The sequence below is a fragment of the Erythrolamprus reginae genome, chromosome 2, assembly GCF_031021105.1.
Source record: "Erythrolamprus reginae isolate rEryReg1 chromosome 2, rEryReg1.hap1, whole genome shotgun sequence".
Taxonomy (NCBI): Eukaryota; Metazoa; Chordata; class Lepidosauria; order Squamata; family Dipsadidae; genus Erythrolamprus; species Erythrolamprus reginae.
This window is the reverse complement of record NC_091951.1, coordinates 219,997,371-220,014,612: the sequence shown is the minus strand read 5'-3', so window position 1 is coordinate 220,014,612 and position 17,242 is coordinate 219,997,371.

Genomic DNA, 17,242 nt, shown 5'->3' with positions numbered 1-17,242 from the left:
AGGAGGACAGTCACTGCTGAAGGAAGAAGGTGAGGTGAGGGGAATAAAAAAAATTCAAAACTTTTAAGGCTTAAAAAAAAGGAACTCTGAGGTGGCGAGGAGGAGCATACGCTTCTCCCCGTGCGCTGCCAAAGCCTCCTTAAGCACCACCGAAAGGCTCCTCTGGCAACACAGAAAAGCCCGGGATTAAAGGGAGAATGGCAGGAAACTGGCCAGGCCTTCATGCCACTCTCAAATTTCCTGGGAAATTTTTCCGGGCTTGGGATCTTAAGTAGAAAATGGTTCTTAAGTAGAGGCAAAAAAACCCTTGAACACATGGTTCTTATCTAGAAAAGTTCTTAAGTAGAGGTGTTCTTAAAGGTATCACTGTACTGTGAAAATAAATACAATACTTAGCAAAGGGTTCCACGTTGATATATATGATATCCCCTTAGTCGTTTAATGTAACACTTAAGAGATGCTTGTAGAGCCATTGGATACTATACAGTATCATGTTGGACATGATGTGGCATTAAATTGATGTTGACAGCATGAGAGTCTTTATGACGCTCATAATTATGGAAATATTTCAGATCTTCTAACAGTGCACCCATCACCATTGTAACTGAGTCCATCCAACTGGCTGTTGTTTATCCATTCCAGTTCGAAGGACAGTTGTTTTACCTGTGTGATATTAGTTTTGTATTTTTTATATTTAATTTTACGTCTCCATGTGGTTATGTCCATGTAGAAAAGCATCCTTTTGGTTGTTTGAAGACAGGTGTTAGCTATGAAGCAATCATTGGAGCCCTGGTGACACAGTGCTTAAAGTGCAATATTACAGGGAAGCTCTGCCTACAGCCAGGAGTTCACTCAGCCTTTCATCCTTTCGAGATTGATAAAATGAGAACTCAGAATCTTGTTGGGCAATAGGCAATAATGCTTCTACATTGTAAATAGCCTAGAGCATTGTTTCCCAACCTTGGCAACTTGAAGATATCTGGACTTCAACTCCCAGAATTCCCCAGCCAGCGAATTCTGGGAGTTGAAGTCCAGATATCTTCAAGTTGCCAAGGTTGGGAAACACTGGCCTAGAAAATGCTATATAGCTGTGATGGCAAACGTATGGCACAGGTACCACAGGTGGCACATGGAGCCATATCTGAGGGCACACATGGTGTTGCCCTATATCAGCTCCAGCGCACATGTGCACACTGGCCAGCTGATTTTTGGCCTTTCGCAGGGTGGGGGGAGGCTGTTTTCACCTTCCCCAGGCTTCATGAAAGACTCCAGAGTGTTCTACGCGCATCCACGTGTGGGCACACTTGCACACCCTTTTGGCACCCGAGCAAATTAAGGTTCACCATCACTGGTATAAAGCATTAGGGAATAGTATATTAATCTCAATGCTATTGCTGTCGCTAGTACAGAAATAGCTAGACCAGTCCTTCATTTTGGTTTTCTAAACCAGTGTTTTTCAACCAGTGTGCCGTGGCACACTAGTGTGCCGCGAGACATGGTCAGGTGTGCTGCGAAGAAGGAAGCTCAGGTTCCGGTCTTGCAACTTTTTGCTGAGAGAGAAAGAGAGAGTGAGAGAGAGAGAGAAAGCAAGAAAGAGAGAGAGAGAAAAAGCAAGAGAGAGAGAGAAAGAGAGAAAGAAAGCAAGAGAGAGAGAGAAAAGGAGAGGAAGGGAGAGAGAGAGAGAAATTAGCAAAAAGGGGAGGAAAAAAGAGAAATGAGAAAATGATTGAGGCAGAGAATGAGAGGAAAGAGAGAGAAACAGAAGAGAGAGAGAAGTGACTCTTGATTGAAAGCATATGATAAAAAGCACCTAAAGAATAAGAGAGAGAGAGAAAGAAAAGAGAAAGAGAAAGCAAGAGTGAGAGAGAGAGAAAGAAAGAGAGAAAAGGAGAGGGACAGAGAGAGAGAAATGAACAAAAAGGGGAGGAAAAAAGAGAAATGAGAAAATGATTGAGGCAGAGAATGAGAGGAAAGAGAGAGAAACAGAAGAGAGAGAGAAGTGACTCTTGATTGAAAGCATATGATAAAAAGCACCCAAAGAATAAGAGGGGGGGAAAACCCAGCCCTCACCTGTTTTAGGAAATAGTTCAAGAGTGTGTACACACACACACAAAGGTGGGGAGGAGACAGGGATGGAAAAAGAGAGGAGAGTGTCTTAGAGTGTCATTTTGTGTCACTTTGGTTGGTGGTGTGCCCCAGGATTTTGTAAATGTAAAAAATGTGCCGCGGCTCAAAAAAGGTTGAAAATCACTGTTCTAAACTATTCAGTCCAGCTATATTTTCATTGTCCATATTTCCACATCTTGTTTGAATGGGGTTTTTTAACAGGTTTAGTACACTGCTGGCTCATATGTAAAGGGGTTGTCCACTAGGAGACCTAAATCCCTCTCCCAATCACTAATTCATGAGTCAGGTACCACCTATTTTATATATTTTATACCTGTACATTTGGGTTTTCTTGCCTAAATGAATGACCTTAATGTTTTCAGCACTGAATCGCATTTTGTTGGATAGTCTGTTTTTCAAGTCTGTCAGTTGCTTCTGTATATTGAGAGCATCTTCTAAAGTGTTCACTATTTCTTCCAGCCTGGTGTTTGCAAATACGATGAGTTCCCCTCCTGTCCCTTTATCTAAATAATTTATGAAGGTGTTAAATAGCCTAAGACAGATCTTTGAGGCACTCCTCTGCCTGCTTTTCTCCATGTAGTTGTAGATCCATTGAGGATTACCCACAAGGTGAAGTTGGTCAACCAGTCATGAATCCATCTAGTGATGCTGTCTATCCCATACTTTTCTATCTTACTAAGGAGTAGGCTGTTGTCTACTTTGTCAAATTGCCCTACTGAAATCTATGTAAACTGTGTACACAGCACTTATCCCCTAATTTAGCAACTTTGTCAAAGTAGCCAATAAGTTTTGTATGGCATGATCTGTTCTTGACAATCCATGCTGGCTTTTAATAATTGCCTTGTTCCTTTCTAGGTGCTCACAAATGCTCACAAATGTTTGATTATCTTTTCCAGAATCTTTCCAGATATTAATGTCAGGCTGATTGGTCTGTAGTTTCCTGGATCTACTTTTCCCCCCTTTTGGAAGATGGAATCCACATCAGCTCTTTTCCAGTATTTCCCCAGTGCTCCAGACTCCAGAGACTTTTGAAAGATTTGTTCAGGTTTCTGAGATCATGTCTGCCAACTCCTTCAGAAACCTAGGATTACGTTATTAGTACATTGCATTATTAGTTTAACACCATTAGTACTCTAAAGCAGGATTGTAAAACAGAAGGATTTTATGGCGAATTGATGATATACAGAAAATTAATTGTAAAACAAACGTATGAAGGAATATTATAGGGGTCAAAGGGAAGATTGAAAAAAATTACAACTGAAAAAGTCGAATTGCAAAAACAAAAGTGTATCAAATGGTGAATAAATATGGTGGGAACTATGATGATTTACAAAGATCAAAAAGTATGGAGATACAGTAGTCCCTCACCTATCGCTGGTGTTACGTTCCAGACTTGGCCGCGATAGGTGAAATCCGCGATGGGGAATTTATCGACTGATAGTACTTATTTAAGTATTTATATTGTAATTGTTTGGTAAGTTTTCATTGTTTTAAGTGTTTATAAACCATTCCCACACAGTATTTATTTTAGATACAGTATTTAAATACAGTATTTACAATTTTAGATTTATTTATTTTTTTGAAAAACCTGCCGATCGAGTTCGGTGGGCTGTTTAAATCTGCCAATCGACTTCCTCAGAAACCCGCGATGAAGTGAAGCCGCAGTAGGTGAAGCGTGCTATAGCGAGGGACTACTGTATAGTGAATATAGTGTTGGTATATGTTAGTTTCATTTATACCTCATCTTTTTCCCATATCATGTATTTAGTTTTTATTCCTTTTTTCTGGGCTCTGTATAACATTTATCCTGAAAGTAAATAGCAGGAAGAATATGTATGACTCGAGAAGCATTGAAAATTATACATAGAAGTGAGAATTACTTCAAGTGTTTTTCCATGGAAAAACTGCTTTGAAAGGGATATTTGGGGTTTCAACATTAACCAAACTTTAATGACAAAGATGTCTTGATGGAGCTCTTTCTGTAGTTTATTAAATTTCCAAACATTTGTACAGTATTTATTGTAGCTCAGCAGGTGATAGCATTTGCTGCCCTTAAGCAGGGTTGGTAGGGTTTCATTAGTATATTCATGAAGAATACTGGGGCTATGGGCCAAATTGGGAAACTGAGAAACCTTCTGAGTAAAGACTGGTAAACAATCTCCATGCTATTAGTAAAGTCATAAGATTGTGTCAATAATGTCAATATGAATTTTGCTCAGCAATAAAGAGGTTTTAACCTTTTAATAGAATGATGCAGTATATGAATATCCAAAAATCGCAAGATAGGAATGAAGCAAATAGTTTTGTGTTAAGGGAAGCTCAGATTACTTAGTTTGAGACTTCAAACAAAGCCACTGATAAGAGTTGAAAATAATTTATTTTATTTATTTTATTTATTTATTTTGTCCAATACACAATGAGAGTTTTAGTGGGTATATATATAGTAAAATACATGATGAAGGTTATAGAGGAGATACTCATAGTAAAATATATCTATGAAAGAATAGAAAAGAAGATATAGTAATAGAACATATGAGTTCCACGCTTTGCCAACTCAGTTACTGAAGTCATATTTTTTACAGTCAAGTTTGGAGCGGTTAATATTAAGTTTAAATCTGTTGTGTGCTCTTGTGTTGTTGTGGTTGAAGCTGAAGTAGTCGCCGACAGGCAGGACGTTGCAGCATATGATCTTGTGGGCAATACTTAGATCATGTTTAAGGCGTCTTAGTTCTAGGTTTTCTAGGCCCAGGATTGAAAGTCTAGTCTCGTAGGGTATTCTATTTTGAGTGGAGGAATGGAGGGCTCTTCTGGTGGGGGTTTCTGGTTTTCTGAATGCCTGTTGACTAAGCAAAATGTCTGAGCATGTTATAGGAGAGGGAGGTTTTTGCAGCTGCAGCTGACTCATGCATCAGATGCCCTGCTGATGAGGGAAGACATCATTCTTTCAGTGACTGTATTTTTCTTTAGAAAAAGAACAGACAGATTGCAATCTATGAGGAAATAATAATAGCAGAAATGGGGAAGTTGAAACTGCTTCCTTGCTTGCTCGTCTGATTTATACAGACACTCTTTGGACATTTTCAAGGGTGTTAATGTCTGAGATGCGATATGGGTTCCAAACAGATGAGCTGTATTCGAGGATGGGTCTGGCAAAAGTTTTGTAAGCTCTTGTAAGCAGTGTGAGATTGCCAGAGCAAAAGCTACATAGGATTATGTAGGTTACCTACATAATTCTGTTGATTACATTTGTAGGAAATTCTTCAGACTCTGAGACTTATCTGATTTAATAAAGTTGTACAGTATATCCTGCTAGCAACTCACTAGTAGAAAGTTTCTTATAGCATTTACTCAAAATATACATCTTTCTCATAACGTTGGTTTGCCCTGTTACATCCTGTATCTTTCAAACATAAATTCTTCTCTAAAACAACATTAACCTGTCTCTTTCAATGTTTCCTTAAAGAATGTAGGACTTTGCTCTTCTGTCTATTCTGGATCTTTCCTAATCCTTTAGTAAGTTGTCCTTGTTGCTGGTTATTGATTATTCATTTTTCTTCTTCTCTGAGGACCTGCTAAGCTATTGCTTGATTTCTTTTTCTGAGCTAATCTATATTTCATCCAATGATGTTAGAGAATCTCATCCAGCTACTAGACTACTGAGCCCTACGTAATCCCACAAGAGAATAGCCATGGGCTGGACCTCTCGCTCTATAAACACCAATTGGGATCGGCCTTGGAGAAAGGAGCTGAACAAATGCAATACTGCTCCAGGCAGCCCCAAGCTCCACAGCCAACCCAAAAAGATCCTGTGGAATATCAGTCTATTCTGAATCACATATATGCTTAGAATAGGCTGGGATGTCTGGTGTAGAATTGGGAATCTTATGTAGCACTCGAGTACACCAGAAGAGTACCGGTAGATTTTAAAACTTTCATTTTAGTGCCTCTCATTTTCTCCCTAGGTCATTCAGGCTATACATATCTAGCCAGTTACTCCAGTCAGATAACAATGCCAAGTACTGTAAAATATTTCAAGTCATACCCCTTAGGATACTTAGCAAATACTATGTGAGAAGACAGTCTCTGAGCGGCACAGAATACTCTCAGCAACTATGGTAACACATGCTCCTAGCTACAGGTAGTCCTTAGAATGATTACAACCACAATTGATCCCAACATTTCTGTTGCTAAGTGTGATATTTGTTAAGTGAGTTTTACCCTATTTTACTACCCTTTTTTGGCACAGCTGAAATTGCTAATTTTGCTAATTTAGAGTCCCTGGCACTCCAGAGACTCTAAAAGGAATGCGGCGGGCTCCAATCTGATCTCGTTGACATACACATGTAACCTTCACATACTAGGAGGCAAAAGCAGCTGCTTTATATATCCCTTCACCTTCCACGCTGGGAAGTCTAGCAGTGTCTTGGATTATATATGTGTCTCAATGGAAAAATCAAACTTCTTTTCAGATATCCAAATCTATACAAGGGAAGATAGTGATCATCAACCAATTGCAGTTAATTTTTATGTCAAATCTGATTTAAGACCACCCACAGCACATGACAAGAAACTACTTTCTAACCTTGAAGTGAGGCAAGCCAGGAGGCTCAATTGGTGCAAGGTGGATACAAAGGCAATTTTTAGTTTTATGGACTCTTAGAGGGCCCAATCCTGGGTGAAAATGGTTGCTACACCCACTCAAGACCCAAACAGAATCCTTATTGGATATTCTAACTTGTGTAGCACACTAAGAAACTTTTTTATACAGAACTTGCCAGTCAGGAATCGACAGTCCGTTAGATCACATTGGTATGATCTTGAGTGTTCTCGTTCAAAAAAGTCACTAAGAGCAGTCATGCGTTTGGTCCAAAGAAATCCTACACCAAGTAAACATGCAAAGATGTTAAAGTTCAGACACAACTACAAGAAACTAATAGCTAATAAGAAAGCTCAATATACAGCCGCAGTCTGGTCTAAGCTTGAAAAGTCAGCAAAAGGGCCCAACCCAGCTATATTTAGGAATCTTGCATCTGGCTTGTTGAACGAGCACAGGCTCCTACTTGATATTCCCATCCCAGCCTCAATTTGGGAGGATTTCTATACCACCTTATTTGCTACCCCTGAGCAAGATAACTCAGGAAATATGATGACTCAGCCCCAGATCCTTGATAATCTTCCTACCTGGCAACCGGTTACAGAGACAGAAATTAAATGCATTATACAGTCCCTGAAACCCAGTAAGGCACCAGGTGAAGACTTCCTGCCTCCTGAACTTTTTAAGACACACAGTGACTGGTGGGCTCCACTATTGGCAAGCCTGTTTACGTACATAGACAAGACCGGCCACGTTCCAGCAGGATGGGAACTTTCCATTGTAGTTCCCATACATAAAAAAGGAGACAAGGAAGATCCAAAAAACTATAGACCCATAAGCCTGATCGATATAACAGCTAAGATGTATGCAAAACATCTCTTGAGGAAAATAGAGGACTGGGTAATTGAGAAAAATATAATTGGGGAAAAACAGGCCAGGTTCAGACACGAACATTCTACAATAGATAACTGCTTTGTGTTACATCATCTTATTACCAAATATACAACTCGTGGCAAACATTTATTTACTTCTTTCATAGACCTTAGTGCAGCATTTGACTCTATAAACAGAGACATCTTATGGAAGAAGCTGGTCAAGTTAAACATGGAACCGAGATTACTATTCCTGATAAAGGCCCTCTACACAAATACATGTCTGAAAGTCCATACTGGAGTCAGTGGCTCTCTTACTCAGAGCATCCCCACCTACAAAGGAGTCAGACAAGGATGCATCTTGGCCCCAATGTTATTTAACCTTTATGTCAATGGCATTCCAGGATTTCTCCATTCCACAGACCTTCACATGCCAAAGATCCTCAATAGACATACTGTATTAACCTCCTTCTATATGCTGACGACATGGTTCTGATGGCATATTCTCAAGTAGGCTTGAGAAGACTGATGAGGAAATTTAGTGATTATTGTGCTCTTAACTACTTGAACATTAATAAGCACAAATCCAAAGTGGTGGTTTTTGGGAAAAGGCAAGTTAAATATAACTGGTATTTAGATGGGGAGCCTATAGAACAAATAGACAGATTCGCCTAGTTAGGGGTGGTTTTTACAGATACAGGGCCTTGGGCCAATCATTTTAAACAAAATTCTATGAAGGCCACAGCAAGCTCTAAAACGTTAATTAAACTACTTAATTATAATCACCCAAGCTCCCTGCTCCCAATTCTAAAGGTCTATAAAGCAAAAACCACACCTGTGCTAACATATGGTGCGGAATTGTGGGGCCTGTTAAAGGCTGCACCACTAGAACAAAGCCAAGCATGTTTTCTAAGAACCATCTTGTGGACTGATAGAAATACATCCGCAGCAGCAGTAAGAGCTGAAACTGGCATCCACTCCATCTACAGTTTAACAATTATTAAAATCTTCAACTATTGGTGGAGGATTCTCCCAATGGAACCTGACAGACTCCCAAAAATGTGCTTAGAAGAACAGATGGGAACACCCAAACCCACTACATGGGTCAACCAACTTTCTCAAACCACACTATATTTCGGTTTCTCAATGCAACACCTGCTTTCAGCCGGACATCAAGCCAAGGCAATATTTAAACAAAAAGTTGTAGATGTTAATGCACAAACTGATATTGAGGCACTTTCTAAGTGCAGGTCACTGAAATGGTTAGCCAAGAACAAAACAGCCTTTCAACTAGAAAAATACCTGACAATGGGTCTGACTCAATACCATAGAACAGCACTCACTAGAGCAAGATTTGAGCAATTAGATTTTATGGTCAAATATGAACGATTCCACCAAGTACCATATTTTGAGAGAACATGCATTTGCGGTGCACCAGAAATAGAAGACATTGCACGTGTGTTATTCAATTGTAAACTATACTCCTCAGTAAGCCCTCAGTATTTACAGCCCCTACTTGGCAAAATCATACACTGGGACTGTAATAAACAATCATATTTTCATATTCATATTTTTCATTATCATATTTTCTTCAGGGTACAAATATATATGTAGTTTCTAAAACCGCTAAGTTTATAGTCAGGGCTGTTCAGACGAGAATACGTTTTATAGAACATATTGGGGTGGCATGCAAAGGAGATGAACTCACTTAAGAATATTTTTGTTGTGATTCCGTCTGAGGCCCCTCAGGGAACGGCTGATCCTCTGCCGGCTTCCTGCTCAGAGGGGGAGGATGAGGAACAGGAGGTTCAGGCAGACGGGGAGGAGGAATCTCAGGCTGAGGGAGAGGGAGGACAGCCAGAGTCCCCCGAGGGGGAGCTCTCCCCAGCAAGCAGCCTGGATTCCTTAGATGAAAATGCCCAAGCAATCATCGATCTCCGGCAGAGAAGAGCAACACCAGGTACTTTCAGCACTAAAGAGGCAACAGCTGGGTTTGGGTGTGGTGCTCTCCGGAAAGGCTGAAAAGGCAGACCCACCCTTCCTGGCTTGTGGAGTATTATCTCTGGGAGTCCTGGGACCTGGCTGTGATCTTTGGCGTCTTGGAATTCTGGTTTGTGACTTTGAATACTGAAACCTTGGGGGAAAAGGTGTGGGTCTTATTCTCTACAGTGGTGGGTGTGCCAGCAAGAAGTCTGCTGTATTGTCTGGCCGTCAGGACTCTGCTGTGAAGTCTCATAGCCTGCCTGTTGGGAAGAACAGGTTTTTCTCTGTGTTTATTTTTCAAACTATAAAGTGCCTTTGTTTTTACCAGCGTGTCTGGCTGTTTTTTCCAGTTGGTGTTGAAGTCTGGGGGCACCCAGACAGAACAGAATAATACTCCACCAACCACCAGACACCTGGTTCTCATTTTGGAGGGGTGGTTTGGTTGTTTATTTTTCTTGCTCTCTGCTGCTGGTTCCTTGTTGGACATTTTTTGCTTTTTGGCTTCCTGTTTTTGCCTGCCACCATGGACGTTTCTGCAGCTGCCATGCAGGCTGTCTTTGCAGAGTTGCGAGGGGACATTGCAGAGTTGCGAGGGGACATTGCTCAGTTGACCCAGACAGTCCTGGGGTTACAACGCCAAGTGGAGGTTTTGTCCCAGCCGGCCCCACCCCAGGCGGCCCCTGTGGTACCTCCTCCAGCACCTTTGCCCAGGAGGAAATGTTTTCTGGCGATGCCAGAAAAGTTCTGGGGGGACCGGCGGCTGTTTTCGACGTTCCAGAGCCAGGTGCAGCTGTTTATCAACGCCCAGATGATGCACTTCCCGGGGGATGACCACAAGGTGGCGTTCTTGTGCAGCTTGTTGGCTGGCCCTGCAGCGTCGTGGGTGGCACCTTACCTGGCTCGGGATGACCCGCTACTCCAGAACTATGCTGCTTTCTGTGACCTGCTGCGTCACCAATTTGAGGACCCGGTGCAGGAGCAGACGGCCACGCAGGCGCTGAAGCAGCTGCGCCAGGGTTCGGGCCCTCTGGCAGATTACATGGCGGACTTTCGGTCTCTGGCCGGGCAAGTGCATGAGGTGCTGCCCGGCACGTTGAGGCTGCCCTGATCGAGGCCTTTCAGGACGGGCTATCAGACACTATGTTGGATGAACTGGTGCATGAGGTGCTGCCCGGCACGTTGGACGCTTTGGAGCACCATTGCTTGGCAATAGAGGCCAGGCTGTTGGCCAGGGAAGTCCGTCGAGCGGGACGGTCCAACCCCCGTGTGTCAGGTGTGCCGCCTACACCTGTTCCGCGGCGGGGGTTGTTGACCGTAGGCACCCCGGCTCCGGTCCCTGCACCCCGACGTTTTTCACCAGCGCTGCCTCCACGCCTGATGGATCATGTTGCCGCCGGGGAGCCGATGGACGTGAGTTACGCACGACCCCGACAGACCCCGGAGGAACGAGGGCGTCGGCGGGCGGCTGGGTTGTGCTTCTATTGCGGGGCTCCGGGACATTTTGCTGTCATTTGTCCCCACAAGAGGCGGAGCATGGTGGCTGCCGCCATTCCCATACCCTCCAGCTCTCCAGTGCTTCCCATGGCGTCCCCCGTGCCGTTCCCGGAGACAACCCCTTGTGTCCCCGTCCCTGTCATAAACTCCCTGATGGCGGGGCCTCCGTCTGGACGTCCGCAGTCGCCGGAACGGTCGGGAAATGAGGGAGGCCCGGCTTGGTGGCAACGCTAGGTCGGGCGGGGATTCCACTTTCTTCTGACTCCACGGCTACCGACTCCGGACAGTTTCGACACCTGACGCTTGCGGTGACTCTGCGTATTGCACAACGGACTCGGTCTTATCCAGCGTTGGCCCTCGTGGATTCGGGGGCGACGACGAATTTCTTGGATGAAGCCTTTGCCCAACGCCATTCTTTGCCCCTTTGTCCTGTCATCCCGCCCTTAACTGTGGAGACCATCGATGGGCGGGTCTTGCTGGCTGGTCCCATCCGTTTCCAGACCCTGCCGGTGCGGATGTGCATCGGCACGCATGAGGAGGCCCTGCAGTTTTATGTTACCAAGGGGCTTCATTTTCCTCTCGTGCTGGGGTTGTCGTGGCTGCGTGTGCATGACCCGCCTGTGGTTTGGTCCCAGAACCTGGTCACATTCTCCAGTTTGCAGTGCGTGGACCACCACCGACATGTGTGCGCAGCCCACGGCCCAGTGGTTCCCGCGATCCAGTTACCCCGTTGCCTCGAGGAGTTCGCCGATGTTTTTAATGAGAAGGAGGCGGATCGGCTACCACCGCATCGGACGTACGACTGTGCCATCGACCTGATCCCTGACGCCAAGCTCCCGGCTGGTCGTTTGTACTCCATGTCAGAGCCGGAGCTTGTGGCCCTCAAGGAGTTTGTGGAAAAGAATTTGGTCAAGGGATTTATTCGGCCATCCAAGTCCCCTTTGTCTGCCCCCGTTTTGTTCGTGAAGAAGAAAACAGGCGATCTTCGCCTCTGTTGTGACTATCGGCGCCTGAACGCCATCACGGTGCGTAATAGGTACCCCTTGCCCTTGGTCCCTGAACTCATGGACCGGTTGCGGACAGCAACGGTGTTCACCAAAATTGATTTGCGCAGTGCGTACAATTTGGTCCGGATGCGGGCCGGAGATGAGTGGAAGACGGCGTTCGGCACGCGTTATGGCCACTTTGAATATACCGTGATGCCCTTTGGCCTCACCAACGCTCCGGCTGTGTTTCAACATCTAATGAATGGCGTGTTCAGGGACATGTTGGACCATTTTGTGGTGATTTACCTTGATGACATTTTAGTGTATTCCCCGAACCATGCCTTGCACTTGGACCATTTGCGCCGGGTCCTGCTCCGGTTGCGGGAGCAGCATTTGTATGCCAAGCTGGAGAAGTGCCAATTCTTCCAGACTACCGTCGAATTCCTTGGGCACATTTTGTCTCCAGGTGACATTTCCATGGACCCGGGAAAAGTGGCCGCACTTCAATCTTGGCAACCTCCACGACGAGTTAAGGACGTACAACGTCTTTTGGGGTTTGCGAACTACTATCGGGCTTTTATTCCGGGGTATGCCATGTTAACCACGCCCTTGACTCGGTTGTTACAAAAACAAGTTCCGTTTGGTTGGGGGGAGGCGGAACAGCGGGCGTTTGAGGCCCTAAAAGCGGCGTTCATGGCGGAACCGCTTCTGCGTCATCCTGATCCCGCTCGGCCGTTTGTGTTGGAAACAGACGCCTCGGATGTAGCGGTTGGCGCAGTGCTCCTCCAAGCCCATCGTCCCGGTGACATGCTGTTTCCGTGTGCCTATTTCTCCTGCAAATTGTCTCCCTTGGAAAGAAATTATACCATTTGGGAGAAGGAACTCTTAGCGGTGAAGGCCGCCTTTGAGCATTGGCGGCATTACCTGGAGGGGGCCCGTCACCAGATTGAGGTACGGACGGACCACCGGAACCTCGAGTATCTGCAGACGGCTCGGAAATTGAACCAGAAACAGATCCGCTGGTCCTTCTTTTTCGCACGGTTCAATTTCCGCATCAGGTACACTCCCAGCGCCCAGAACCCTCGAGCGGACGCCTTGTCACGCAAGCCGGAGTACACGCACCCGAAGGAGCCAGCTCCTCTGCAGACAGTTCTACCCCCTGCAGCTTTGGCTGCGATCCAGGACCCAGTGGACTTGCGTCGCCGTTTACGGGAGGCGCAGCGGGAGGATGGGTTTGTAGCACAGAGGGTGCGGGAGTTAACACCCAATTCCCCCTGGACATTTCAAGACGGTCTGCTTCGGTACTGGGGGCAGCTGTATGTTCCCGCTGGCCCAGTGAGGGGCCTGATTATGGCCCAGTGTCATGACTGTCCAGTGGTGGGGCATTTTGGCCTGTTCAAAACATTAGAACTGGTCACTCGGACATTCTGGTGGCCACGCATCCAAGATGACGTGCGTTCCTATGTCACCACCTGTGTCCGATGTCGTACGGCCAAGGGGGTGACTGGAGCCCCACCAGGATTACTGCAACCTTTGCCCACGCCTGAGAGACCCTGGGGTGCCGTGTCCATTGACTTTGTAACCCATTTGCCTTCTTCAGCTCGCTTCACGGTAGTCATGGTGGTGATGGACATGCTCACCAAGATGGTTCATTTTGTACCTTGCACTAGGGTGCCCACTGCCCAACTCACGGCCCAAATGTTTATCAGCCACGTGTTTAGATTACATGGGCTTCCGGATCGGGTGGTCTCTGACAGGGGAACACAATTCACAGCCCGGTTCTGGCGGGAATTGATGTCGGCCCTGAACGTGTCTGTGTGCCTCGCATCAACGCAGCACCCCCAGACCGATGGAGGCACAGAAAAGGTTATATGGATACTGGAACAATACCTGAGGTGTGTAGTGGCGGATCGCCAGACTGATTGGTCCAGGTTCCTCCCTGTAGCGGAGTTTGCTTTTAACAACTCCCGCCACTCCTCGACCCAACTCACGCCCTTTTTCTCCAATTATGGCTTCCATCCTCGCTTCTTTCCCTTGACCCTCCTCGATTCCCCGGTGCCTGCTGCCGAGAATTTCCTCTCGGAGCTGCAGGCGGTCCACGAGATGGTGAAAAGGTACCTGAATAAGGCCAAGGAGGACTACAAGAGAGTGGCCGACCGCTCCAGACGGGATGTGTCCCCGTTGGTGGTGGGGGATCAGGTGTGGCTGTCCACGAAATACATAGCCTCCGAATTACCCAGACACAAATTAGATCCCCGGTTCCTGGGCCCTTTTCCCGTTGAAAGGGTGATCAATCCGGTGGCCTACCGGCTCACCCTGCCGGCCAACTTGCGGGTTCACCCTGTGTTTCACCGTTCGCTGTTAGTCACTGTCCCTCCCGATTGTCCGCTCCGTCCCAACGTTCCCGTGTTTCCTGCCCCGTGTGTTCGTGACCACCTCCCTGACACTATGGTACATGACATTTTGGATTCCCGTTGGGTGGACGGTTGCTTCCAGTACAAGGTGCAATGGGTGGAGGGGGATCCTGATGATTGCTCCTGGGTGGAAGCGGCGTTGTTGGACGCTCCTGACCTTATTCGGGATTTTCACGCCCAGTTCCCTCAGAAACCACGTTCTCTCCGCTGGCAGATGGGGAGGGGCCTTCTGCGGGGGGATGGTGTTGTGATTCCGTCTGAGGCCCCTCAGGGAATGGCTGATCCTCTGCCGGCTTCCTGCTCAGAGGGGGAGGATGAGGAACAGGAGGTTCAGGCAGACGGGGAGGAGGAATCTCAGGCTGAGGGAGAGGGAGGACAGCCAGAGTCCCCTGAGGGGGAGCTCTCCCCAGCAAGCAGCCTGGATTCCTTAGATGAAAATGCCCAAGCAATCATCGATCTCCGGCAGAGAAGAGCAACACAACGAAGGGAACAATTAGCCAGGTACTTTCAGCAGTAAAGAGGCAACAGCTGGGTTTGGGTGTGGTGCTCTCCGGAAAGGCTGAAAAGGCAGACCCACCCTTCCTGGCTTGTGGAGTATTATCTTTGGGAGTCCTGGGACCTGGCTATGATCTTTGGCGTCTTGGAATTCTGGTTTGTGACTTTGAATACTGAAACCTTGGGGGGGAAAGGTGTGGGTCTTATTCTCTACAGTAGTGGGTGTGCCAGCAAGAAGTCTGCTGTATTGTCTGGCCGTCAGGACTCTGCTGTGAAGTCTCATAGCCTGCCTGTTGGGAAGAACAGGTTTTTCTCTGTGTTTATTTTTCAAACTATAAAGTGCCTTTGTTTTTACCAGCGTGTCTGGCTGTTTTTTCCAGTTGGTGTTGAAGTCTGGGGGCACCCAGACAGAACAATTTTATATCAGTATCTTAGATTTGTTTAATATAATCCTTTGCACGAGTTATATTCTCATGTTTTACTACTCAATTTTAGCATATGATACTGCATTTTAACTTATTATTTATTCTAATTGCCTCTATTTTAGCCAATTTTATTGTATTTTAACCAGTCACAGTTTTATCTACATATGTTAGGTGAAATGTGATTAGGTTCAATTCCTAGCAACCATCTTTGATTTTTAAAAATTAATAGCTGTCCCGTAATTGCATTGGTCCTATCCACCTCTCTATCAACTGGTTCTTTCCAAATAAAAAACAATGTTCCTCTATTGTTTTTTTCTGAGGTTTTTACTAAGGCATGTGAGCGTATTCATTGTTCCTGAATCTTGGTAACTTTGAGATCAGTAACTGAATAATTTTGGAAGCTGAACTGCAGATATCTTAAAAGGTTGAGAAACATTGATCCAAGTGACACAGAAGCTTTATTGCCCAATTACAAATAAACTTTAGATGCTGCTTGATTAGATTAGACTTGTTAAAACCTGGAAACCAGGAAAGCTGGTCAGGGAGTCATTCCCCAGACTTTCAATACCACCTGATCTCTCCCCATTAGCTGTGTGAGACTCACCACTCTTCTAAGCAAGTAGATGCGAGTAGATGCCCTGGGGCCAGAGGGTGGTGGTGTAAAGCAATCGATTGCTGTTCTTTCTAAGCACATTATTTTTGCCAATGTCCTCAAAAAATATTTAAATTTAAATTTAAATTACAATGGAAATTACATTTAAATTACAATGGAAAAAATAGAGCATTTCCAGAATGTGCAATTTGCTCTCTTTTTTTCAACATGAGACAATGTTGGTCAGAGCGAATATGGATATTTGTGTTTATTCTGAGCTTTTTTTCACCCCAAGGGACTCTTCCTGAGCAAGGAAGACAATTTGTGATTCGCTGAACTATTGTGTTGTTAATGGAGTTCTACTGTTATCTTTTGCTTTGTTGCTTTTGTAGTCAGCAAATTATTAGATTTGGAAAGAGGTATTGGGCTGGTTGTTTCTGGTTTTCTGAATGCCTGTTGACTAAGCAAAATGTCTGAGCATGTTATCGGAGAGGGAGGGTTTTACAACTGCAGCTGACTCATTCATCAGATGCCCAGCTGATGAGCTAAGACATCATTCTTTCAGTGACTGCTCCCTCTTAACTGTATTTTTCTTTAGAAAAAGAACAGACAGATTGCAATCTATGAGGAAATAATAATAGGGGAAATGGAGAAGTTGAAACTGCTTCCTTGCTTGCTCGTCTGGTTTATACAGACACTCACCTTATGCAGCATAACCTTGGGCAGATCACAAACAATAGGAAAAAATAATGAAAATAGGAAAAACAAGCCTACAATACTAAACTCCTGGCGTCTCCAGTTGTAAACACATCCACTGTTCCATTTAGGTTTAGTCTCACATTGTCCCAACACTTTTGTGAAAAGTCAAAGCTTTTGGAAAGCTAGAAAGTTGGGGATTACCAGATGTCAGGAGGAAGGGTGCTCTAAAGCAGTGTTTTTCAACCAGTGTGCTGCAGCACACTAGTGTGCCGCGAGACATGGTCAGGTGTGCCGCGAAGAAGGAAGCTCAGGTTCCGGTCTCACAACTTTTTGCTGAGGGTGCAAAGAGCAAAAAGTTGCGAGACCGGAAGCTGAGCTTATTTATTTATTTATTTATTTATTATTTGGATTTGTATGCCGCCCCTCTCCGAAGACTCGGGGCGGCTCACAACAAGTGTAAAACAAATCATAAATAATTCAATTAATTAAAATATTTAAAGATTTAAAAAACCCCATATACTAACAGACACACACACAGGCATACCATGTATAAATTAAATG